Source organism: Bombina bombina, chromosome 8, assembly GCF_027579735.1.
Source record: "Bombina bombina isolate aBomBom1 chromosome 8, aBomBom1.pri, whole genome shotgun sequence".
Lineage (NCBI taxonomy): Eukaryota > Metazoa > Chordata > Amphibia > Anura > Bombinatoridae > Bombina > Bombina bombina.
Genome location: NC_069506.1, coordinates 145,116,376 through 145,142,526, shown reverse-complemented (window position 1 = coordinate 145,142,526; position 26,151 = coordinate 145,116,376). Strand labels below are relative to the sequence as shown.

General features: G+C 37.7%; 2 protein-coding genes across 3 annotated transcripts in view; one reads left to right on the top strand and one right to left on the bottom strand.

Moving 5' to 3' along the window:
* The window catches only part of LOC128638583 (myosin-10), a 516,403-nt gene extending 514,624 nt beyond the window's left edge, over positions 1-1,779 (bottom strand). Inside the window, exon 1 of the mRNA XM_053690629.1 lies at positions 1,562-1,779. The gene's annotated coding sequence lies outside the window, so the exon portion shown is untranslated. The remainder of the gene's footprint in view (positions 1-1,561) is intronic.
* A 209-nt stretch (positions 1,780-1,988) lies between these two features.
* The window catches only part of MPV17L (MPV17 mitochondrial inner membrane protein like), a 59,837-nt gene continuing 35,674 nt past the window's right edge, over positions 1,989-26,151 (top strand). The window contains exons 1-2 of one of the 2 annotated variants that reach the window (XM_053690627.1): positions 1,989-2,226; positions 23,893-24,041. The gene's annotated coding sequence lies outside the window, so the exon portion shown is untranslated. The remainder of the gene's footprint in view (positions 2,227-23,892; positions 24,042-26,151) is intronic. The other variant, XM_053690626.1, reaches the window with a different exon arrangement.

Sequence of the window (26,151 nt, the reverse complement as noted above, 5' to 3'; positions counted from 1 at the left end):
TTAAATTTTCATGTCTCAGATAAGAGTTTTTTTTAGAGACTTTCAATGTACTTCTTTAAGCAAATGTACTTTATTCTCATTGTATGCTTTGTTGAAAAGCATCCCTAGGTAAACTCAGGAGCAGCAATGTACTACTGTAAGCTAACTGGTGATTAGAGGCTACATACATATGCCTCTTATCATTGGCTCACCAGATATGTTCAGCTAGGTCCCGGTAGGGCATTGCTGCTATGGAACAGACTTTAACTATGTGTTTATCCCCTCTGCAATGGTTAAACAAATAGTTTTACACAAGCCACAGCACAAATATAAATTGCTCTAACAGAATATTTTCGTTTATGTCCCTTTAAGGTCCCTACTTATACTTAATGGGACAAAACATACTGCAAAATTTTCTGTACTCTCAGAATGAAACAAAATAGGATGGGTTATTTTAAAGTTATACTTTTGACTTTGGAATTGTTACTATGACCTTATTTGATAAGCAACCAAATATGATGTTTCCTTAAAGAGACAGTAAACTTAAAAAATAATGTTATATAATTCTGCACTCTTAAGTTTACTGTCCCTTTAATTACCAAGACAGCAGAAGCATGTGCATCATAGCCTTTACTATAACTAATATCTTGGAAATGAATGTCTCCTAAGCAGGTAACCCTGGGCAAAAAAAGTAAGGCAACATAAGTTTCAATAGAGCAATGCAAACTAAGTTGAGATCTAGATTTACTTGAACATGTAATTGTGTATTCATCTATTATTAATACTTGGATTGAACAACAAAAATGAAGTATTCGAACATTTACTAAACAATAGAATCAAACGCAATCCCCTAGGGCCACATGTGACATGATATATGTAACAGAAAGTAAAACAAATCTGACAACTCATGGTGTCAGATCATCCATAAAAAAAAAAATCACTGAACTGATTCCCAGTGGGATAAAAGAAGTATAACTTTTTTTTGTATAAAATGAAATAAGGTGTTTTTGCAGGTGGAAAGCTTCTCTGTTTTCCCATTGGGAGGACAGTGCTGAAGTCACTAAGTGTGACATGTTTTTGGATCCAGGCACTCATGGTATGACTGGCAAATAGAAGAGGAGGCCTGCTACATTCATTGCACAGTCACACCAGGAAAATAAACAGATCACTCACAGAACTGCTAAATGTTGCACACTGCAGTGGATGCTTATTAATTGCATTATGTAAAACCGCAAATTCATATAAGCAGAGTACAGTGAATTTCTGATTCAATTGACAAGATCTGATATGTCCTATTATTCAAGTCAATACCGTTAACCCCTTAATTGCCCCATATACCTACACAATGCGTTGCAGCCCACTGTCAACAAGGGGTTAAACAAACATCTTGCATACAGAAGCTGCGGCTATAGAGATCGATATAAATCTCGTGCGCCACTATCCCAATTGCAGCTAATGCCAGCAGACATACAGTCAGTATACCAAATGCATTATACATTAGTAGTCACATTGCTATATGACTCATGGTGCTATCTTATTATATAACCGAGGTACTGTTCACATAATAAATAGTAATGTTTACCTGTGCAGTGCTCAGGATCTTGCCTCTGGACTGCCTGGTATTAACTTTTTCCGCAACAGAAAACTAAAATAAAAAATAGTCAAAGATGTTGATTCCCTAGAGGGTCGTTTTTATAACTTCTTACATTAATTGTAAGGACAGTTTCTAGCTTAGATGTTATTGTGTGAAGAGAGCGAAGTGGCTGTTATTATAGTTGGTATGGAAAGGACAGAAAGACTACTGGTGCTGCCTTCCAGCTCACATCCCTGAGAGGCCGAAGCAGCCCCTGGCGGACAAACATGGATAAACACATACACCTATTCTGCAGATCTTGTTACTAGGGAGCCATTGAGAACACGGTGAGGGGGCGGAACGGTAACGCCCACATTACCCTTGCTACCCAATGACCTAAAATCATAGTGGATCTGTGATAGACAGGCGTAACTGACAGCCAATGAAATGCGTACAATAAGTGACTTGAGATTGCGGCATGGGAAAAGATACATGGAAAGCTTGCGCTGACAGTCTAGAGTGGCGGACTGGGCGGTGTTTGCTTTGCACGTGACGCCTCTTTAGCAGTCTGTCTGGCAGAGTGGCTGCGAATAGCTGAGGTCGACGTGTACTTGTGTAGAGTATTTTTTCCTCAAACTAAAAGACAACGCACTACTGAACAGAGGCCTATTGAGGTAAGCTCTTTGCAAGTTGTTTTTGTATCACAGGTGTATGACAACCGGTGACGATAAAGACCACTTAATGAGATGAAGCCACGCCCTTCCCTTCAGTTAGCCTATTTCTGTTCACATAAAACGATAAACCCCGCCCATATAAAGTCAGCCACTATAAGCGTGAGTAACCAGGATAAGTGGGCGTGGTCTTGCTGTATATGGGCGTGTCCGTACTACTGAATGCGCTATTGTTGAGTTGGTCTATGAGAATAATGTCCTTATTGTTTGTAATTACACCGCGCGCTACACTGACTGGAGTTAGACGGTTTTTCTGCGTTCATTATTCATAATTATAGTAATTAAATTTTTTACTGAAATATGCTACGTTTGCTTAGCCAGTGTCCGGTTAGCTATTTTTAACCCAGACGCTGCCAGAGAAACCAGATGGCCTTCAGCACTTCGTTATCACGTTTTTGACATATTTTGACACCTTTTCTAGTTAATGATTTACAGGGAAATGCATTTTTATGTATTTGATTTTTGTTTTTATGCCTCTGGCAGATTTTTTCCAAATACACCAAAAATGTTTAATAAAACAGGTATACATTTTGTTCTTGAAATATCAAGTATATTTTTATGAAATACAATATCTAAATATAAGTTTTGAATTTTCATTACTAGGAATTTCCTTTATTTTACAATTGAAGAACATATGTGAATGCCAGAACTGCTTTTGCATTTTTCTATATTTTTTATTAATATGTACAATACATTAAAAATGTCTGCTTTTTACTATATTGAGGGTTAAAGTTACAGGAAACTATAAAGGGACGTGAAACCCAATTTTTTTCTTTCATGATTTAGGGGTTGATTTATCAAGCTGCAGCAGACAGGGGCGCACATAAACACCCCTGTCCGCCGCAGCTCGCATCTGGCGGGCTGAATTCCGCTGCCGAAATTCAGCATTGCAACACGAGCACTATTTTGTGCTCGCGTGCAATCGTGTGCACAGCCAATCACGCGCGGGCAGGAGCTGTCAATCTCCCCGGTCGGACGAGACCAATCAGCAAGCACTACCCAGGTGCTGAACCAAAAATTGACTGGCTCCTAAGCCTACATTCTTGCTTTTCAAATAAAGATACCAATCAAACGAAGAATAACCTATAATAGGAGTAAAATAGAGAGTTGCTTAAAAACATAATTTATGTAAGAGTTTACCTGATAAATTCATTTCTTTCATATTGGCAAGAGTCCATGAGCTAGTGACGTATGGGATATACAATCCTACCAGGAGGGGCAAAGTTTCCCAAACCTCAAAATGCCTATAAATACACCCCCCACCACACCCACAATTCAGTTTAACGAATAGCCAAGAAGTGGGGGTGACAAGAAAGGAGCAAAAAGCATCAACAAGGAATTGGAATAATTGTGCTTTATACAAAAAAATCATAACCACCATAAAAAGGGTGGGTCTCATGGACTCTTGCCAATATGAATTTATCAGGTAAATTCTTACATAAATTATGTTTTCTTTCATGTAATTGTCAAGATTCCATGAGCTAGTGACGTATGGGATAGCAAATACCCAAGATGTGGAACTCCACGCAAGAGTCACTAGAGAGGGAGGGATAAAAATAAAGATAGCCAATTCCGCTGAAAAATTAATCCACAACCCAAATCAAAAGTTTTAATCTTATAATGAAAAAAACTGAAATTATAAGCAGAAGAATCAAACTGAAACAGCTGCCTGAAGTACTTTTCTACCAAAAACTGCTTCAGAAGAAGAGAAAACATCAAAATGGTAGAATTTAGTAAAAGTATGCAAAGAAGACCAAGTTGCTGCTTTGCAAATCTGATCAACAGAAGCTTCATTCTTAAAAGCCCAGGAAGTGGAAACTGACCTAGTAGAATGAGCCGTAATCCTCTGAGGCGGGGATTTACCCGACTCCAAATAAGCATGATGAATCAAAAGCTTTAACCAAGATGCCAAAGAAATGGCAGAAGCCTTCTGACCTTTCCTAGAACCAGAAAATATAACAAATAGACTAGAAGTCTTCCTGAAATCTTTAGTAGCTTCAACATAATATTTCAAAGCTCTTACCACATCCAAAGAATGTAAAGATCTCTCCAGAGAATTCTTGGGATTAGGACACAAAGAAGGGACAACAATTTCTCTACTAATGTTGTTGGAGTTCACAACTTTAGGTAAAAATTTAAACTAAGTCCACAAGACCGCCTTATCCTGATGAAAAATCAGAAAAGGAGACTCACAAGAAAGAGCAGATAATTCAGAAACTCTTCTAGCAGAAGAGATGGCCAAAAGGAACAACACTTTCGAAGAAAGTAATTTAATGTCCATAGAATGCATAGGCTCAAACGGAGGAGCCTGTAAAGCCTTCAAAACCAAATTAAGACTCCAAGGAGGAGAAATTGATTTAATGACAGGCTTAATACGAACCAAAGCCTGTACAAAACAATGAATATCAGGAAGTTTAGCAATTATGTGGAACAGAAAGAGCAGAGATTTGTCCTTTCAAGGAACTTACAGACAAACCCTTATCTAAACCATCCTGAAGAAACTGTAAAATTCTAGGAATTCTAAAAGAATACCAAGAAAATTTATGAGAGGAGCACCATGAAATGTAAGTCTTCCAAACTCGATAATAAATCTTTTAATAAACTGAATTGTGGGTGTGGTGGGGGGTGTATTTATATGCATTTTGAGGTTTGGGAAACTTTGCCCCTCCTGGTAGTATTGTATATCCCATACGTCACTAGCTCATGGACTCTTGCCAATTACATGAAAGAAATTGCATGCTCTATCTGAATCCTGAAAGGAAAAAAAAATTGAGTTTCCTATCCCTTTTTAATTTACTTTTTACTGCATTTATTTTTCAGTAGCCAAACACCACTCATCATTTGACTTATTACAGTAGAAGGAACCAATCTGGGCTTTAGTCCACAAACAACAAGGCTAGCCAGTGTCATAAAGATTGTATAAAGTGATTTTTTTGCAGTTTGTTATCTGATAAAGCCAAATAGAAAAATATATGTAGCAGAGTTTCCTTTGAGAAGTCAGCAGGTTGCATTCTATGTTCTGAGAATTACAAATTGCTCAATTTTCAAAGCTACATCACGTGAAAATGGGGCAAAATAAACAATGAACGTATATTACAAATTGTTCCATTACACATAACTAAATATTTTAGATAAAAATCCTATGGTGTTTACTGTCCCTATAAATAATTTTATAAGTTTCTGAAAATTCCTGTATGAGCTGTTTAATGCATGGCCTTTAGTATAGAGATAATTATTAACTGCCTTGAGTGTCTCCTAAATTATCTGGACGGTCATCTGTCAGTTTGTTTCTCAATATTTGTCTTTTTTCATTGTTCCTTGGTCCTAAAACTGCACCCAAGCAATCACTTGTATTTAAAGGGATATTAAACAGTATGGGATTGTAATATAAAATGTTTGTTTATGTGTAGTTAAAAAAAACAAAACTTTGTAATATACTTTAAATTATTTATTTTGTGCCCTTTTCCTGTAATTTAACTCTGAAAGTTTGTTTTTTAAATTCCGCTGAGTTTCTATAAAGTAATAGACACTGCCATGTCTAAACTTAAAGGGACACTGAACCCAATTTTTTTCTTTTGTGATTTAGATAGAGCATGCAACTTTCTAATTTACTCCTATTATCAAATGTTCTTCATTCTCTTGGTATCTTTATTTGAAATGTAAGTTTAGATGCCGGCCCATTTTTGGTGAACAACCTGGGTTCTTGCTGATTGGTGGATAAATTCACCCACCAAGAAACAAGTGCTGTCCAGGGTCTGGACCAAAAAATATCTTAGATGCCTTCTTTTTCAAATAAAGATAGCAAGAGAATGAAGAAAAATTGATAATAGGAGTAAATTAGAAAGTTGCCTAAAGGGTTAGAAATTGTTGCAAATTGTATATAAATAAAATACCTATTATAATTAATATATTGAATGTAAGCAAATAAAACTTTTTGTGTGAAAATGAAGCCTCTACATACCTTTCTCATGAAAGGAGCGGTAACGAACGCCCATAAAGAGGCCGAGTTTATGCAAAACAAAATACCGAGCCCCATCCAATGGTGAAGCAGCTGCGGACATTAATGTTAATATTTAAATGCTCTTATTTATGTGCACATTGCATGCGCCCTTGTAATGTAAGGGATACGCAAGCGCACAATGTATAGAAACGCACAGCGGCCATATTTTCTTTTACTATTCATGGTCCATACCATATAATTAAAAACGATTCAAAATGCTCCTTGGTCTTGGGACACTTTTGCCTACTTACCTCCACCTCTCCTTCATCTATAACGTCCGCTCTTTCCTCTCTATGAAACTTCAGTGCAGCGGTGCAGCACTCCTTCCGGCATCAACGTCACAATCCACGTGACCATCTGGTACTTGGATCATGAATCTGCGCATGTGTTAGGCTGTCAGTTGTTATAAGGCGCATGCGGGCCACCATGATGTTTCTACCTAGGTAGAACATTGTTATAGGCCCCATTTACCGGTTTCAAAGAGGTTTTGGCACTGTAATAATTTTACATTCAAAATTACAAGAAAACAGTAGACAAATTTAAACAAGTACCAGTTACAAATATATTTAACATATAAATAGATATTTTAAGAGAGCTTAATTTTTTTTTTTACTTTACTATCACTTTAAAATTGCATGCTTTATCTGAATCGTGAAAGAAAAAAATTGGGTTCAGTATCCCTTTAAGTTTTAAGCTTATCTTACTGTCCTGCTGCAAACAATTAGGAACGTATATGAAACGGGCAGTAAAACGGAGTAATACAAACATGGTTGTGTGGGATTCCACACAACCTTGTTTCCAAAAACTCTTTTTTGCCTGGTTTATATATCATCATTGTTCTCCTCAGAAGACAGAGATAAATAGAAACCCGTTTCAAACATGGCAGCTCCCATTACTTTATAAAATCTAGAGTACTTTATAGAAACTAAACTTATGCTTATATCATCAAAATTTAAACAACTAATATAATGGTAAACTACAGCTACATATTACTCTAAAGATAATCTATGCTTTTGAATGCATCATTATGTGTAGCATCATGTATTTACTATTTAATATCCCTTTTAAAGGTCAGTACCTCATAAAGTGAGCTGGATTATTTCTTGTAAAATTTACAACACTAATCTGAATTTGCAAGACCTTTTGTGTTTTGCACTTTCACAAAAATAAATCCGAAAAGAGCTGAATGCTGCAAGCTGATTTAAATGAGTATGCAAACAAAAACTTCAGAGCTTCATATCTCTAAAACTAATGAGATTTTTTGTAAACAAACTAGGAATTCTCTACCCTATAACTTTTATCTTTCTGCCATTTTTCATGAAGGACTGGGGCAGCAGTTTTTGCCGAAGTCTTGCATAAAGTGACAGCCAACTCAAAATGTTGTTTTTCACAGACAACATGGTTAAATTAATACACTTTTTACCTCTGTGATCACATGACTTTATCTATTGACTTTTATTTAAAGGGACAGTCAAGTAAAAAAAAAAACTCATGATTTAAATAGGGAATGTTATTTTAAATAACTTTCCAATTTACTTTTAGCACCATTTTGCTTTGTTCTCTTGGTATTCTTATTTGAAAGCTAAACCTAGGAGGTTCATACATATGCTAATTTCTTAGACCTTGAAGACTGCCTCTAATCTGAATGCTTTTTGACCACTAGAGGGCATTAGTTAAAGGGCCATAATACCCAAATGTTTAAACACTTGAAAGTGATGCAGCAAAGCTGTAAAAAGCTGACTAGAAAATATCACCTGAACATCTCTATGTAAAAAAGAAAGATATTTTACTTTAAAAGTTCCTCAGTAGCCACCTCCCATTGTAAAGGATTTCTAAGCAGCATTTTAGTGTGTTTGTCCTGGGACATCTGAAGGGACTAGCATCGTGCACTCTCATATTATTTCACCAATCGGGTAAAGGAAGCTTACTATGAAATCTCATGAAAGTTAAGTCAAATCTCATGAGATCACAGTAAGAGTTCATGACCTCAGCACTGCTGATGCTGATTGGCTGCTGTTCATTTCTTCATTTTTTAAAAAATTTGTTTACCTGCAGCTGGGAGCAGCTGAGTATAACTTTTTACACAGAACTTACTCTGCTGAGCTGAGGAGATTGTGAGGTAAAATATCTTCTTTTTTTTACATAGAAATGCTCAGGTGATATTTTCCTGTCAGCTTTTTACAGCTATACTGCATCAGTTTCAAGTGATTTAGCATATGAGTATTATGTCCCTTTAATGTGTTTCATATAGATAACATTGAACTCATGCATGTGAAGTTACCCTGGAGTTAGCACTGATTGGCTAAAATGCAAGTCTGTCAAAAGAACTGAAATAAGGGAGCAGTTTGCAGAGGCGTAGATGCAAGATAATCACAGAGGTAAAAAAGTGTATTTCTATAATAGTGTTGGTTATGCAAAACTGGGGAATGGGTAATAAAGGGATTTATCTTTCTTTTTAAACAACAAATATTCTGGTGTTGACTGTCCACGGGCGTGAGCATAATGTTTTCTATATGGGTCACATAAACTAGCACTTCCCTGTTGTGAAAAGGAAATACAAAAGCATGTAATCATGGGTCTGTCTTTAGGAACATAGAAACAGACATAGATTTAGAGGTTTAAAGGTTATAAAGTATGTTAATATAACTATGTTGGTTGCGCAAGCTGCGGAATGGGTAGTACAGGCATTATTTATCTTTTTAAACAATAACAATATCAGTTTTAACTGTTCCTTTTAATAGACAGAAAACCCCCAAATTTTCTTTCATGATTTGGATATAACATACAATTTTAAACAATTTTACCATTTACTTCTATTATCAAATTTGCCCCATTCTCTTGTTATACTTTGATGAAGAAACAGCATGTCACTACTGGCAGCTAGCTGGACACATGTAGTTAGCCAGTCACAAGAGACAAATGTGTGCAGGCACCAATGAGCAGCTAGCTCCCACTAGTGTAGGATATGTGCATATTCTTTTTCAACAAGGGATACCAAGAGAACAAAGCGCATTTGAAAATAGAGGTAAATTTAAAGTGTCTTATAATTACATGCTCTATCTAAATCATGCACGTTGTATTTTGACTTTCCTATCCCTTTAAAAATTCTCCTATCCATTAACATTTTTTTTATACATAAATACCTTACACATACCAGGCCATTTGCTTCAGATTTATAGTGCTATGGTTGATAAACCCCCCCCCCCCCAACACAAAATACAAGATATTAACTAAATGTGTTAATTTTATATTTTTAAAGTTTAAAATCCAAGAAAACACTTGGATACAGTTTGACTACCCATTGAGAAAGGTACCAGTCCAGTACCGAAACGTATGGGGGTATTTGTTCATTAAGATTTGAGGTGATTAAATTGGAAGTTTCTCAAGAACCGGTGAGTGCAACGTTTTATGCTCTTCAAGGATAAAGGAAATGTGTGTACTTGAATCATGCAGCACCCTGGCTGTTGTTAAGTGGGATTAGTGAGTGCACCTCTATACATACATACAGTATCTCACAAAAGTGAGTGCACCCTCACAAATTTTTAAAAATGTTATTATATCTTTTCATGTGACAACGCTGAAGAAACTTTGCTACAATGTAAAGTAGCGAGTGTACAGCCTGTACAACTGTACATTTGCTGTCCCCTCAATATAACTCAACACACATCCATTAATGTCTAAACCGTTGGCAACAAAAGTGAGTACACCCCTAAGTGGAAATGTCCAAATTTGCACTTAGGGAAAAAAATATATATACAGTGAGGCCTCGGTTTACGAATTTAATTCGTTCTCCGGGTCGTTTCGTATTGCGAAAAATTCGTAAACCGAAACACGGTTTCCCATAGGAATGCATTGAAAATCAATTAATGCGTTCCGGAGGTCCGAAAAAATTCAAATAAAGTGTCCAAAAAATGCTCCAAAAGGCTTAACAACTTGCTGCAAATGGCTCCAATGTCTCCAAAAGGCTCCACAACTTGCTGCAAATGGCTCCAATGTCTCCAAAAGGCTCCACAACTTGCTGCAAATGGCTCCAAAAGGCTTAACAACTTGCTGCAAATGGCTCCAAAAGGCTCAACAACTTGCTGCAAATGGCTCCAAAAGGCTCAACAACTTGCTGCAAAATGGCTCCAAAACCTCTCCAACACCTCCACACTGGTACCCAAACTTCATTAATTCAATCATACTTGAGTATGCAGGGGGCACAGGGGCCACTGGTTTCGTATTGCGAAAAATATTCGTAAACCGAGGGGCGCAAACCGGCATTTTGTTTCGTATTGCGAAAAAAATTCGTAAACCGAGTCAAATTTTCTTCAAATTTCGATTTCGTAAACCGAAATTTCGGATACCGAGTCGTGCGTAAACCGGGGCCTCACTGTATTCACAAAAGGAAAAGGTCTGATATGTTAATCCTAGAAGGCTTGAAATCTATATGAAAAGCAAAGCCTAGGATTATATTCAATACATCTGGTAAATTTATGCTAGACTGAAACTCATAGAGAATAGCTGCAATTTGTTTTACAAGAAGTCTATCTGTCCAATGAGTCATCCTCATTCAGTTTACACATATCAATGACAGAGTTTAATTTATTTTAATTTTTGTAAAAAAATGTGTTTAACTCCTTCCTGAGTAGAAACCTTAACTCTATCCCTGACGAAATGCTGTAAGGCACGAAACATGTTGGCCAATATAGCTACTTTGCTGACTTTTGCACAAGTCGCTTTAATGCATATTAAATAAGTTATTTTTTACTTTTGAGTTTTGACTTCTTATCCATTGGCAGCTGGATCCTTTCACCTCAGTGATATATATATATATATATATATATATATATAATCCAAATGTAGGAAGCACTCACCAGGACTTAAATTCAAGGTAGCTTTTTTTTTTTTTTAAGTAAATTTTTATTTGTTTTAACAAGAATAACAATAATTGGGGACTCGCAGGCCCCTACACATTATAATACATATCATATCATAAAGTACTAAAATAGAAAAGTAGAAAAAGTACAACTGAAGCATTGAGGTATCAAAAGTAGGAGTCGGTACATTTCTTGAGAAATTATCAGGGTGGGTGAAGGGGGGGGGGGCTCATCTATATGGGTGGGGAAGGAAGAGGAGGGGAGTTCTTATTGGGGCTCTTCTGAGGCAGATGAAGTGTACATTTTTATACTCTGACCTGGGGGAGCCATGTGATGTTGTGTGTGTGTGTCCGTCCAGTCAGCCCAAACCAACTCAAAAAGGTCACTTTTGTCCAGATTGTAGAAAATGTCTCTTTCCATAGCATGTAAGTAAGCCATATTTCTAAGAATATCAGGCCAACTAGGGGGAGAAGCCTTCTTCCAGCATCTAGCAATACTAGTTTTAACTGAGAAGAGGTAAATGCAAAAGATCTGCTGATGTTTGGGGAGGACGTGCAAATTTAAATGTAGGAGTCCTGTGGCAGGGTTTTTAGGCAAGTGAATCTTGATAGTAGATAGAGTGCGGAAGCATGCGTTCCACAGAGGAGACAACCTGGGACATAACCACCAAATGTGGAGCATGCTTCCCTGGGCACCGCAGTCCCTCCAGCATTGTGGAGAAGACGTCGGAAACATCTTAGATAACCGCAGTGGGACCAGATACCATTGAGAGATGACTTTATAATGTGTTTCGAACATTGTCACATAATGCAAAGATTTTTTGTTTAGGGTGAGGGACCCTTGCCAGGCATTAGCCGAAATTTGAGTGTGAAGGATGGTATCCCACTTATGCAAGTGTGGAGCCAGGTCTGGGGGCACCATACCCTCCAGCAGACAGTAATTCAAGGTAGCTTTTTATTCACAAAGTACAGTAACGTTTCGGAGATGTGTTAATAGACTAGAAATGCCCCAGTAAATCTGTATTTTATGTATGTTCTGTGAATTCCAGTCCCAGCACATGAAGAGTTTGATGTCTTAAAGGGACGCTGAACTCAAATGTTATCTTTCATGTTTCAGATAGAGCATGCAATTTTAAGCAACTTTCTCATTTACTCCTATTATCAATTTTTATTCATTCTCTTGCTTTCTTTATTTGAAAAGCAAGAATGTAAGTTTAGAAGCCGACCCATTTTTGTTTCACAACCTGGGTTGTCCTTGCTGATTGGTGGATAACTGCTCTCCAGGGTCCTGAACCTAACATTGTATGGCTCCTTAGCTTAGATGCCTTCTTTTTCAAATAAAGATAGCAAGAGAACAAAGAAAAAATGATAAGAGTAAATTAGAAAGTTGCTTAAAATTGCCTGCTCTATCTGAATCATGAAAGAAAAATTTTGGGTTTAGTATCCCTTTACGCCTCTGCTAATCAAAGACAATTATATGTTCCAAATTGTGCAATACTGTTCAGATTCCTTGCTTCCTCACACATTGCTTTCTAAACTACCCACCCTGGTATTACTCATTTCTTGCCTCCACCTTATCTGACTGCACATAACATTCTAATCTACCCACCCCGGTATTACACATCTCATGGCTCCCCTATTGTTTTTGTTTGCTAAGAAGTAGTTAACGCAATATTTGCAGCAGAATTGACTTGTGCTCTATGCTTTTAAACTTTTTGCACATACAGCATTTAATTTATGCCCTATGACACCACGGATGAACTTACATATTTTAGCCGCTGTAATCTTCACATTGTTCTTGGTTATCTGCATTAACGCATATCTTGTTTTTGATATTACCATAATATTTAAGCATGCATATATGTACGTTTTGGATATTTTAGCATCTTTATGAATTCATCTTTTTACAACCATTGGGAGACGTCCCACTTTTATATGTAATTTTTCCATTGTGATTTTAACATTGTAATTATCATGTAAACTATCCAATCAGGATGTTAATAAATCCTTTATAGTATCTTTAGCCTTGGGCACACTCAAAATCTTTCTTTTTTTACTTATTTATTGTTTCCCAAATAGAGAAGGAGTTAGGGCAGGTGTAGTGTGAGATACTTTTTAGCGCATTTACTTTGTATATCTCACTGACTACACATTGCTAAACTTCAGTATAGTAGATGAGCACTCAGCACAGATGAAGAAGACTAGAGAAAAAAACGTACATACAGTAACGAAGAGACTAGAGACAATTAAAGGGCCATAATACCCAAATGTTTAAACACTTGAAAGTGATGCAGCATAGCTGTAAAAAGCTGATTAGAAAATATCACCTGAACATCTCTATGTAAAAAAGAAAGATATTTTACCTCAAAAGTTCCTCAGTAGCCACCTCCCATTGTAAAGGATTTCTAAGCAGCAAATTAGTATGTCTGTCCCGGGACAACTGAAAGGATGAGCTTCGTGCACTCTCATCTTATTTCACCAATCAGGTAAAGGAAGCTTACTATGAAATCTCATGAGAGTTAAGTCAAATCTCATGAGATCACAGTAAGAGTTCATGACCTCAGCATTGTTGATGCTGATTGGCTGCTGTTCATTTCTTCAGTTTTTTTATTTTTTTTTACCTGCAGCTGGGAGCAGCTGAGTATAACTTTTTACACAGAACTTACTCTGGTGAGCTGAGGAAATTGTGAGGTAAAATATCTTCCTTTTTTACATAGAGATGCTCAGGTGATATTTTCCTGTCAGCTTTTTACAGTTATACTGCATCAGTTTCAAGTGATTTAGCATATGAGTATTATGTCCCTTTAAGTTAAGTCATAAGCCACAGCACCCTCAGTGGTGGAAGTACTGCACTGCACACTATATTAACTAAATACAGACAAAATAAATCAAGCCTTACACTTAAAGGGACAGTCAACACTAAAATTGTTATTGTTTAAAGAGATATATAATCCCTTTATTACCCATTCCCCAGCATTGCACAACAAACATTGTTATATTAATATACTTTATAATATTTAAACCTCTAAATGTCTGCCTGTTTCTCAGCCACTACAGACAGCCTCTTATCACATGCTTTTTTTATTAGCTTTTCACATTAGGATACTGCTAATTCATGTGAGCCATAAAGATAACATTGTGCTCACGCCCGTGGGTTGTGCACAACACACACAGCACTAATTGGCTAAAATGCAAATCAATAGATAATAAATAAAAAGTCATGTGTCAGAGGTAAAAAGTATATTAATATAACTGTGTTGGTTATGCAAAATTTTGGGAATGAGTAATAAAGGGATTATATATCTTTTAAAACAAAAATTATGGTATAGATTGTCCCTTTAAAATGCAGGGACAGGAAGCCATAAAAACAGGACTTCACCAGGACAAACAGGACAGTTGGCAACTATGATTTTTTTTTATATATATATATATATATATATATATATATATATATATATATATATATATATATATATATATATATATATATATATATATAGTGTTTATTGATGGTGGTTATGTTATTATAAAATGCAATTACAGTATGTGATTTTAGTAGATTTTTTTTTTTTTTTTTTTTACTTCTATTATCAGGTGCAGCAATGCACTACTACAGCTAGCTGGTGTTAGCTACATACATATGTTTCTTGTTATTTGCTCACCACATGAGTTCACCTATCTCCAAGTAGTGCATTGCTGCTCTGGAGCTCACTTTAATTATGTATTTAACATGCATAATGTATTTGGAGGAGTTAAATACACACTTCTATGCAATAATAATAATATAATATAATAACAGCATAATAACTGAATAGAGCCTTTTCTTTGGGCACTTTAATCGTGTAGTAAAGCCTGTACTGTACAAGTTAGTAGAGTTGCTATGTCACTGCCTATGGAGTGCTGGGTAGGGAAGCATTATGAGGACAGTCAGCTGAGCTTTTACAAATAATGAAATGGGTGATGATAAATATCAGGTATTAGTGGCAGTAATGACATTTGTAAAATGATAAAGGTTTCTGTGTGTCTGCAGCTGCTGCAAGCTGTTCACTTCACGTCACTGTGTTGTGCGCATCCATAAAGTGACTCACCCGTGACTGATTGTAATAACTGATGCTGAGAATATAATATGTGCAAGGAAATGTTCTGATTGTTTAGATTGATTAATAACTGTGCATGGCAGTACCTGTACCGACTTGTTCATCTACCTGTTACATAACACTACACCTGCTGCAAAATAAGTACTAACATTTGCTTCAGTTTGTTTTAAAGCGACACTCAAGTCAAAATTGAACTTTTATTATTCAGATAGAGCAGGCAATTTTAAACAACTTTTTTTTTTTATATTTACGCTTTTTTTTTAGTTACCAGTTCCTACTGAGCTTGTTCAAGAATACACATAATATACATATATGGCTGTCACACGATACTGGAGGAGTGGCAATAGACATCACTTTTGACATTTGTCAGTAACAAATCTACTACTCGAAGTTCAGACTAAGTGCTATTGCATTGTCTTTTTATCATGCATTTGTTGATTATGCAAATCTATAGTATTTACTGGTCCTTTTAATACCTTTTATGGAATTTTAGCAGCTAGTGATATTTAAAATGCAATTACAAAAAACAGTATTTTGCAGCTTATGTCCTTTAAACCCACACACTAGCCAGATCTGCTTTTGTCCTACACTCCCTAGAGAGGTGAAAAAGCAAACTCTGCAAGCTGCTAATCAAATAGCTAGTTAAGGAAGTTTGCAGAATAAGTTATAGATTTTACTTATTGGCCTCGCTAGGGAGCATGGAACAAAGCATACTTTATAGACAAAAACAAGAGGCGTTTAGTGTCTTTAAAGACATTCAGAATGAGGTGTAAAAAATAATGAAAACTTGGTGAGTTTGGTTTAATTTAATTTAATGGGATTACATAGGTTCTCCCTAGAACTACTTTCCTTACATGGGTTGGATAAAATGCCTGAGACTGCATTTTTGTCTGGTGAGTATAAGACCCCTCCCCTTCCTGCCACTTACCATTTTTTTATTATGTTATACGAACTAAGTAAGGACAGTTAGGGATTTACTTTCCAGGCTCTCCTGTTTTACTCGGTACCCCCCAATACACTTTGGCTATCAGACAAGCCGATTTTTTTGCTGGGCTATATATTCAGTTACCTATGAGTTCCACTTGCTGTCCCATCTGGTGGCTGGGCAGTACATTGCTGTGTTTTTTACTTTGCTCGTACATAAACAAGTGTTTTGCTATTTCTTTAGATGCTCCATGCCTATTGCTGTTTTCTTTAGTTGTAATTAATTTTCCTCACAGCAGTGTTACCATCACGTCATTTGTTAATTTCTTAAAGTGGTTGTAAACTTTTGTGATGTAATCCATAGTATCTAAAATTAATAAAACAGGGGCACTTTCATTCATTAAAATATTTAAAGACTATTTCTTTGTAAAATAATCACTTATTGATCGTAAACATTGCACCTTTCCTCCGCCCACATCTTATACTTGATTTTGGTCTTTGATGACGAATACAGCTTCATCCAATCGTTGCGTGCCCCCTTTGGGGTCTAGCTTGTGGGGCAACCAACTATTGGATGAAGCCGTATTTTAAAATAATTTAAAAGTTAAATTATAGTTATTCCAAATGAAGGAGAAACTGCTATTAAGAAGTTAATTAATGTAGTTATTTACATCTTAATATGAGGAGAGTCCACAGCTTCATTCCTTACTTGTGGGAATACAGAACCTGGCCACCAGGAGGAGGCAAAGGCACCCCACTGGTCTAAAAGAGGCTGCTTCCGGGTGGTAAATCGCCATAGAACTAGCTGATGAGCTGTTGTTACTTTCTGGTAGAGCGATTATCTCTTCATATTCAAATTGATGGAAGTCTCCCTATGGTTGATGGGGGAAACCAGACGTGGACTCCTTGCCCAGTGTGCTTAGAGGAATTTGGCTGCACCTCACTGATGAAGCCCATAGGAGGCCGAAACGATTGTCTGTAGTTGTCATGTTCCTTGTTCAGAGGAAAATTGCCTGGTATTTCGGGGCTGGACTGACCTTACTTGGCGGGATCAGACTAATATACTTCAGGAAAGTTTTCCACTGTGAAAAGCACACTGGTCTAAAAGGGGCTGCTTCCGGGTGGTAAATCGCCATAAAACTAGCTGATGAGCTGTTGTTCGTTCCTGGTAGAGCGCTTCTCTCTTCGTATGCAGTTCCTATTACACATGCAGCACCCCATGGCACAACTAATCCTCCTTCAGGAGGGGCCCTCTTACCACCAGACTTTTCTAAACAGTTGCAAACTGCAGTGTCTGTGGCCTTTAGTGCTTTACCTCGCCCTGCCAAGCGAAAGTTTAAATACTGCTTTCATTCCCAGGGGTCATCTACCAACTTGTTGGCTTTATCTGATAGTAGATTATCCGCTGATGAAGACGCCTCTGATTCTTCAGAGGAGGCTATCTCTTGGTCGGAATCGGCTGCCTCTAAGCCTCCGGCTTAGACTTTAGCTTTAGGATAGAGCACTTACACTTTCTGTTAAAGGAAATGTTGACTACATTAGAGGTTCCGGAACCTAAATTACCTGAGGAACCTTATATTCCTAAGATTGATAAGGTTTATTAGGACAGGGTGGTGCCACAAACTTTGCCGGTTCCCGTAAAGATGGCAAACATTATTAAGAATGAATGGGAAAGACATGGATCCTCTTTTTTTTCCCTTTCTTCCTTTTAAGAAGTTGTTCCCGATTCCTGACTCCTAATTAGAGTTGTGGGGGTCTGTCCCTAATGTGGATGGTTCTATCTCCATGCTTGCTAAGCGCACCGCTATCCCACTTGAGGATAGTTCGATGCTTAAGGAGCCCATGGATAAGAAGCTAGAAACTCTTTTGAGAGATGTTTCAGCACACAGGATTTTTATTTCAGCCTGCAGCGGCGGTTGCTGTGGTGGCTGGAGCCTCTACCAATTGGTGTGACTCTGTCGGAGATGATCGAGGTGGAAACTCCCTTTGATGAAACTCAGGAAAGAATTAAGGCCTTGAGAGTAGCTAATTCGTTTATTTGTGATGCAAATATGCAGATTATCCGCTTGAATGCCAAGACATCAGGATTTTCTGTTCTAGCCCATAGGGCTCTATGGTTGAAGTCTTGGTCTGCTGACATGACTTCAAAATCTAGATTAATTTCCCTTCCATTTAAGGGGAAGGTTCTTTTCAGTCCAGGACTGGACTCTATCATATCCACAGTCACCGGGGGCAAGGGTGCCTTTTTACTGCAAGATAAGAAGAATAAAGCTAAAGGACAGGGTCCTAATTTTCGTCCCTTTCGTTCGGATAAGTCTCAACGTCAGCAGCCTTCCACAAAGTCTGATCAGTCCAAGGGAACTTGGAAACCATCTCAATCTTGGAACACATTTAAGCAGAACAAGAAGCCCACTTAGACAAAATCGTCATGAAGGGGCGGCCCCCGATTCGTCACTGGACGTTGGGGGCAGACTATCTATCTCTCTTTGTGGAGGCTTGGCTGGGAGATGTGCAAGACCCTTGGGTTCTGGAGGTCAATTGCCCAGGGTTACAGGATAGGTTTCAAAACTCATGGAGGCAGATTACTCTCAAACCTGTCTTCAAGACCAGAAAAACGAGACCTTTCTAGGGTGCGTGAAGGATCTCTCCTCCCTAGGAGTCATTGTGCCAGTACCTCTAGCAGAGAGAGGTCTGGGATACTACTCAAACCTTTTTGTGGTCCCAAAGATGGAGGGTACGTTTCACCCGATTCTAGACCTAAAGTGCTTAAACAAGTTTCTGTCTGTGCCGTCGTTCAAGATGGAGACGATAAGGTCTATTCTGCCCTTAGTTCAAGAGGAACAGTACATGACCACGATAGACTTGAAGGATGCTTACCTTCATGTGCCAATACACACGTATCACTTCAAGTTCTTAAGATTCACTTTTCTGGATCAGCACTTCCAGTTTGTAGCTTTTCCCTTTTGGTCTGGCTACTGCTCCAAGAGTCTTTATGAAGGTTCTGGGGGCTTTGCTCCAGAGCGAGATCCAGAGGTATTACAGTAGCGCCTTATTGGGATGACATTCTGGTCCAAGCTCTGTCCTGCTGGCTGGCAAAAGACCATTCGAGAGCCCCCCTCCTCCCCCAGTACCAGAGTGGAATTCCTGGGTACAATAATAGATTCCGTATCCATGAAGATATTTCTTACAGACCAAAGACGTTTCAAAATTACTTCCAGTTGTCTTGTCCTCCAGACTTCCTTAAGGCCATCTGTGGCCAGGTGTATTGGGCTCATGGTGTCCAGCATAGATATTCCATTTGCCAGGTTCCATCTCAGACCTCTACAGTTGTGCATGCTGAGGCAGTGGAATAGCGATCACTCGGATCTATCCCAACAGGTTTCTCTGGACAACCGTTCAAGAGAATCGCTCTCTTGGTGGCTCTGTCCAGATCGCCTGTCCCAGGGGACATCCTTCTTGAGACCATCCTGGGAGATTGTGACTACGGACGCAGGTCTATTAGGATGGGGAGCTGTTTGGGGTGTCAGGAAGGCACAGTGCCGGTGGTCTCGGGAGGAATCTCTTCTCCCGATCAACATTCTGGAACTCAAGCAATTTTCAACACTCTGAAGGTTTGGCCTCTTCTCGGTTCGCCCCAGTTCATCAGATTCCAATCGGACAACATTACCTCGGTGGCTTACATAAACCATCAGGGGGGAACGAGAAGCTCCCTAGCCATGAGGGAAGTATCTCGGATTCTGGAATGGGCGGCGGTCCACAACTGCTCTCTTTCAGCAATCCACATTCTGGGTGTGGACAACTGGGAAGTAGACTTTCTCAGCACACAATTTTTTCATCCGGGGAATGGTCTCTCCATCCCGAAGTGTTTGTAGAGATTTGCAACAGATGGGGGACTCTGGAGATAGATCTCATGGCGTCCAGGCTTAATACCAAGCTACCCAGATACGGGTCGCGATTCAGGGATCCCCAGGCAGAACTGATTGATGCCTTAGCGGTGCCCTGGGGGTTCAACCTAGTTTACATTTTTTCCACCGTTACCACTTCTACCTCAAGTAGTGGCCCGCATCAAGCAAGAGCAAGCTTCGACTATTCTAATTGCTCCATCGTGGCCGCGAAGGATGTGGTTTGTGGACCTGGTGGGGATGTCATCATCTCCTCCATGGAGGTTACCTTGTCGCAGGGACCTGCTGGTACAGGGTGCATTTGTTCATCAAAATCTAGATTCTCTGAGGCTGACTGCGTGGAGATTGATCGCTTAGTCCTAGCCAAGAGAGATTTTTGATTGATACTCTCATTCAAGCTAGAAAGCCGGTCACATCTATCATAAGGTGGGGAGGACCTACTTATTCTGGTGTGAAGAACGTGGATTCCCCCCCCCCCCTGGCATAAGGTCAGGGTATCCAGGATTCTTTCCTTTCTCCAGGACGGTTTGGAGAAGGGACTTGCTGTTAATTCCTTAAAGGGACAGATTTCGGCTCTGTGTGTGTTAATACATAAGAGGTTTGCTGAGCTTCCTGATATTCAGTCTTTTGTTCAGGCTCTGTCTAGAATCAGGCCTGTTTTTAGACATTCCGCTCCTCTTTGGAGTTTACATTTTGGTTCTTAAAGGGACACTGAACCCAAAGTTTTTCTTTCGTGATTCAGATAATGCATGCAATTTTAAGCAACTTTCTAATTTACTCCTATTATCAATTTTTCTTCATTCTCTTGGTATCTATATTTGAAAAGCAAGAATGTAAGTTTAGATGCCGGCCCATTTTTGGTGAACAACCTGGGTTGTTTTTGCTGATTGGTGGATAAATTCACCCAAAAATAAACACGTGCTGTCTAAGTTTCTGAACCAAAAATTGTGTGGCTCTTTAGCTTAGATGCCTTCTTTTTCAAATAAAGATAGCAAGAGAACGATGAAAAATTTATAAGAGTACATTAGAAAGTTGCTTAAAATTTCATGCTCTATCTGAATCGCGAAAAAAATTGGGTTCATTGTCCCTTTAAGGTTTTGCAGAGAGCTCTGTTTGAGCCCATGCATTAGGTTGACATTAAGTTACTGTCTTGGAAGGTTCTTTTTCTATTGGCTATTGCTTCGGCGCTCAGAGAGTCCGAGATGGCGGCCTTGCAATGTGAGCCTCCTTACCTAGCTTTTCATGCTGATAAGGCTATTCTTCGCACTAGGTTAGGTTTTCTCCCTAAGGTTGTGTCTGATCGCAACATCAATTAGGAGATCGTGGTTCCTTCCTTGTGTCCAATCCTTCTTCTTCAAAGGAACGATTATTTCATAATTTGGATGTGGTTCGGGCTTTGAAGTTCTATCTTCAGGCTACGAAGGATTTTAGACAGACTTTGGCATTGTTTGTTGTCTATTCTGGGAAGCGCAGAGGACAGAAGGCTTCTTCCACTTCCCTATCTTTTTGGTTGAGGAGCATTATCCGCTTAGCATATGAGACAGCGGGACATACGCCTCCTCAGAGGATTACAACTCATTCAACTAGAGCTGTGGCTTCATCTTGGGCCTTCAAGAATGAGGCCTCTATGGAGCAGATTTGTAGGGTGGCTACCTGGTCCTCCTTACATACTTTTTCAAAGTTTTACAAATTTGAGGATTTTGCTTCAGCTAAAGCAGCTTTTGGGAGAAAGGTTTTGCAGGCTGTGGTGCCCTCAGAATATAGTCCGCTTCCTTTTTTTTTTTTTCTCCCTCCCATTTTCATTCAGTGTCCTCTAGGGCGTGGGTATATGTTTCCCACAAGTAAGGAATGAAGCCGTGGAATCTCATCATATTAAGATGGAAAACATAAATTATGCTTACCTGATAATTTCCTTTTCTATCTGTATGAGGAGAGTCCACTGCCCCGGCCCGTTTTCTCCATTGTGTGGACCTAAATAATTTGTTTTTGTTCTTCTGGCACCTTTTATACCCTGATATTTCTCCTACTGTTCCTTGTTCCCTCGGCAGAATGACTGGGGGATGAGGGGAGTGGGGGGAGGTATTTAAGCCTTTGGCTGGGGAGTCTTTGCCTCCTCCTGGTGGCCAGGTTCTGTATTCCCACAAGTAAGGAATGAAGTCGTGGACTCTCCTCATACAGATGGAAAGGAAATTATCTGGTAAGCATAATTTATGTTTTTCAATTATATAAAATTGATTTTCATAGCTATTATGTTACCAATTGATACCCGATTTCAGTGTAATGTTTGCACTTTTGAAAACAATTAAAACTTGTTTTAAAAAAAAATTGCTTTTAATAGTTTACTGGTTTGTAAATGAAATGAAATTGTTTCAAGTAAAATAAAAAATCAACTGTAAAAAGAAGAAAACAATATTATTATAATTAATAATACTAATAAATAAATAAAAATGTGCTTTTGTGATTTATTTATTTTTTGTTCAACGTTATGTGCAAAGTTTATTTTGTAAATGACAAAAATCCCTTATCTACTGTTTCTTGCTAGCAAGTTTACGCCAGCAAAAACTATTAGTTATATGGCTGTATCTTCCCCCAGCCTCACACATATTAATCTTGCTTTGCTGTTACTCTTGCTGCCTCTGGTCCCAAGAGCTTTTGACTCCTCCTTGTGGGGTCACTGTCCCCCTTTTTCACGCTCAGAGTGCTGCTGTGAGGGCTATGCCCTGTGTGCACTGCTTCTGTAAGACTGCTCTATTAAAGGGACATAGCACTCTGATTGATTTTACAACAAAAGGCAGCAAAATAAATTCTGAATGTATTTTGCAATCATGTTTCACTTGCAATAATGAAATATTTTATTCATTCTTGAAATGTCAAGTTTAGTAGTCATTTAATTCTATTATCAAATTTAATTTATTCTGTTGGTGAAAAGCATACCTAAGTAGGCTCAGGTGTAGCAATTCACTACTGAGAACTAGGTGGTGATTGGCGGCTGCACATATATACCTCCTTTTCATTGGCTCTAAAGATGTGTTCAGCTAGCTCCCAGTATTGCACAGCTTCTCTGAAGCTGATTTGAAACTATATATTTAACCTCTTTAACACATTGTTGTATACAATCAAGGATACAATTGTTTAACACATAAGAGCATTTTCTTTCTGAAATATGTCCTTTAAATCAAAATACAGTATCAACTACTGTAATCTAAAAATATTAGATCTATATTACAATATACAAATACCCATTTACATTTTAGAAACATAAGTACTAAGAATACACCACTAGAGGGCACCAGAACACATTTCTGAAAGCAATAAAAATGAAATTCTATAAATGTATGACAGTAGCTTTTGTATGTATATGGCACATTTTCTTGTAATGGTGAATAATGCGCCATGTTGATATGCAAAACTATAATCCCCAACACAATTACAGTATTCTAATGTTATAATTCAGATTACAATATATAATATGGGTCAGGGTGGATTTGATTTAAATCACTAGTGAGTAAGGCCAATTAAAATCCATGGTTTGAATTTTTAGAATAATAACTTTTTTGGGGATTAATTTATGGTTATATCAGACCATTACTGGTTTGGTTATATATCATTAGATATGCATAGATATAGATCATTGAAATGAATTAAGTTATTGGGAGGTGAACTATCTCCAGTTTAATAGGTTAATCATTCATATTTGATCAACTTTTCCGCTGTACTTGATTGAAAGGAGAAAAGTAATGATTACCTTTAACAATTTAAATAGTTTTATTTAACTAAAACAATAACATATTTTATTTGTAATGCTTGCCCCTCCCTCCTCACCCTTAGGTCCTTGTGCAGATCTATTCCACTTCAATCAATCTGCTGTTCACTGAGCTTCTTGAAACTTCGTAAAGGGTTGGCCTGTGTACATGGATTTGCAGGGGAGCAATGGCATTAAAGAGACAGTAAAGTCAAAATTAAACTTTCATGATTCAGTAAGAAGAACATGTAATTTTTAACAATTTTCCAATTTACTTCTCTTAACTAATTTGCTTCACTCTCTTGGTATCCATTGTTAAAAAGCCTGCATAGGTAGACTCAAAAGCAATACAGTACACTACTGTGAGCTAGCTGCTTGTCACTGTCTCACCCACTGTATTCAGCTAGGCCCCAGCAGAGCATTGCTATCCTTCAACAAAGGATAGCAAGAGAATGAAGCACATTTGATAATTCAAGTGAATCTGAAAATTGTATGCTCTATCTGAAACCCAAAAGTTTTATTTCATGATTATGTCCTTTTAAAGTCTATCTCCTGTGTGTTTATTTTATCATATGTTTGCTGGGAAGAAGGGGCATGTTTTTTTTCTGCAGACACAAACTCAGTTTTGAGAATTAAAAAAAACAATAATATGTGATAATATCTTCAAGATAGAAAAAATGCCCAAAATAATCTGACAGAAACCTCTGGGAGAGTATGACATTGTGAATGGAATTAATATAGCAAACAAATTAAACATTACATTGCATGAACAATACAGCATCTTGCTATATGATTAATTTAAACTAATCTATATTTCAGGATGAATAACCTTTAGATTAAAATGTATCTTTAGTAGAAACTATATTTAGATAGATTTTTGCACAAAAAGCATTTTCTTTAAATCAAAAAAAAATCATTGATTTGTATCCACCCTAAAATGGGTGAAGCAATGAGTCTCTAGCAAACCATAGAATGCCATGTTTGAAAATCAATGGAGAATATTTTTTTTTTTTTTTTTTAAATATTTTTTATTGAAGGAAAGTTTCGGCATACAGATAAGCCATTAAAGTCTTACACAATTACATGCAGAGAGTAGCAATAACAAGATATGTTGTATAGAGTCCATAATGAGATACAGAATCTAAGGTTGGTTATATCAATTGTGTAACGTGAATATACAATTTATAGATGCCCATGATAACCTAAGCCTTCTCTACCAAGATAAAAGGCCACTCTTGGGCCTCGTTACATAAAAGAGAAAATAACATTGACAGAAGGCTATTTAGAGTAGGAGAGCCCACTCACAGCTCTCGTTGCATTTCCCTCGAATTTTACATTTTCAATATACTGCAACTGTTAATTATAAAGAAGATATGGTAAACAGGGAGTGAACACTTGTTATATGTACAAAAATGGAAAGAATAGAATTAACAGTATAAGATTGTATGAATATAACTATATATTAGACCACCTTGCAGAACTAATAGGAGAGATGAAACTAAAAATATTGTTATACTGCAAGATTTTGCTAGAGAAAAAGGTAAATTAGGTGCGGTACAAGCGAGATAAACCGCGTATTTAGACCTTCTGCTAGGGAAGGATTATTATGTGGGGTGGGAGGGTAGGAGGTGGTATTTTGCTTATGGCAAATAGATAAAACTTCTGATTGTCTTCCGATTGTGCCGAATAACTGTACCTGTAGGGAAGTGCAGTTGAGATAACTTTTATAGCATCAGAGTTCTCCTGTAGCTGTCCAACATGCCAATCTGTGTTCATTTTACAAAGTGATTTAAATTAGGTGAGACATGCTAGTCATCCAACTATACAAATTCTAATTTTTAAGAGTAGGATGCTGATAGTATAGTGCTCTATTTGCTAAACCTGGATATATAATAACCATAGTGCTCCTCCATTAGGCAAGTAAGGTGAGTAAAATACCGATAGCAGTACCCAATATAGTTAATGACTATTTGGTGCTAAGGGGTAAGGCATTGAACAGGCCATATGAGTTTATAACAAAAGAGAAATAGGTGAGTATAAAAGCAATATAAACCATTGAATAACTTGTCCCTGAGAACTTAAATACCCCAACTCCCGGATGTGGGCCCACCATCCAGGATTAGAAGGTTTTATATGATTGACACCAAGGGAAAGGGAATTATAACAGCCTATGTTATGATATAGCTTAAATTTAATGCTAGAATTTGACACCCTGTCTGGCATGTCTAAAATTGTAAAGTAGGGACTTCCTCACACCATAATTCAACCGTCAGGGCTATGTAAGAAAACTGACAGTGTATAGTAGAAATGATCTCAGAGTACATGCCCTGAAAACTAACAGTTAT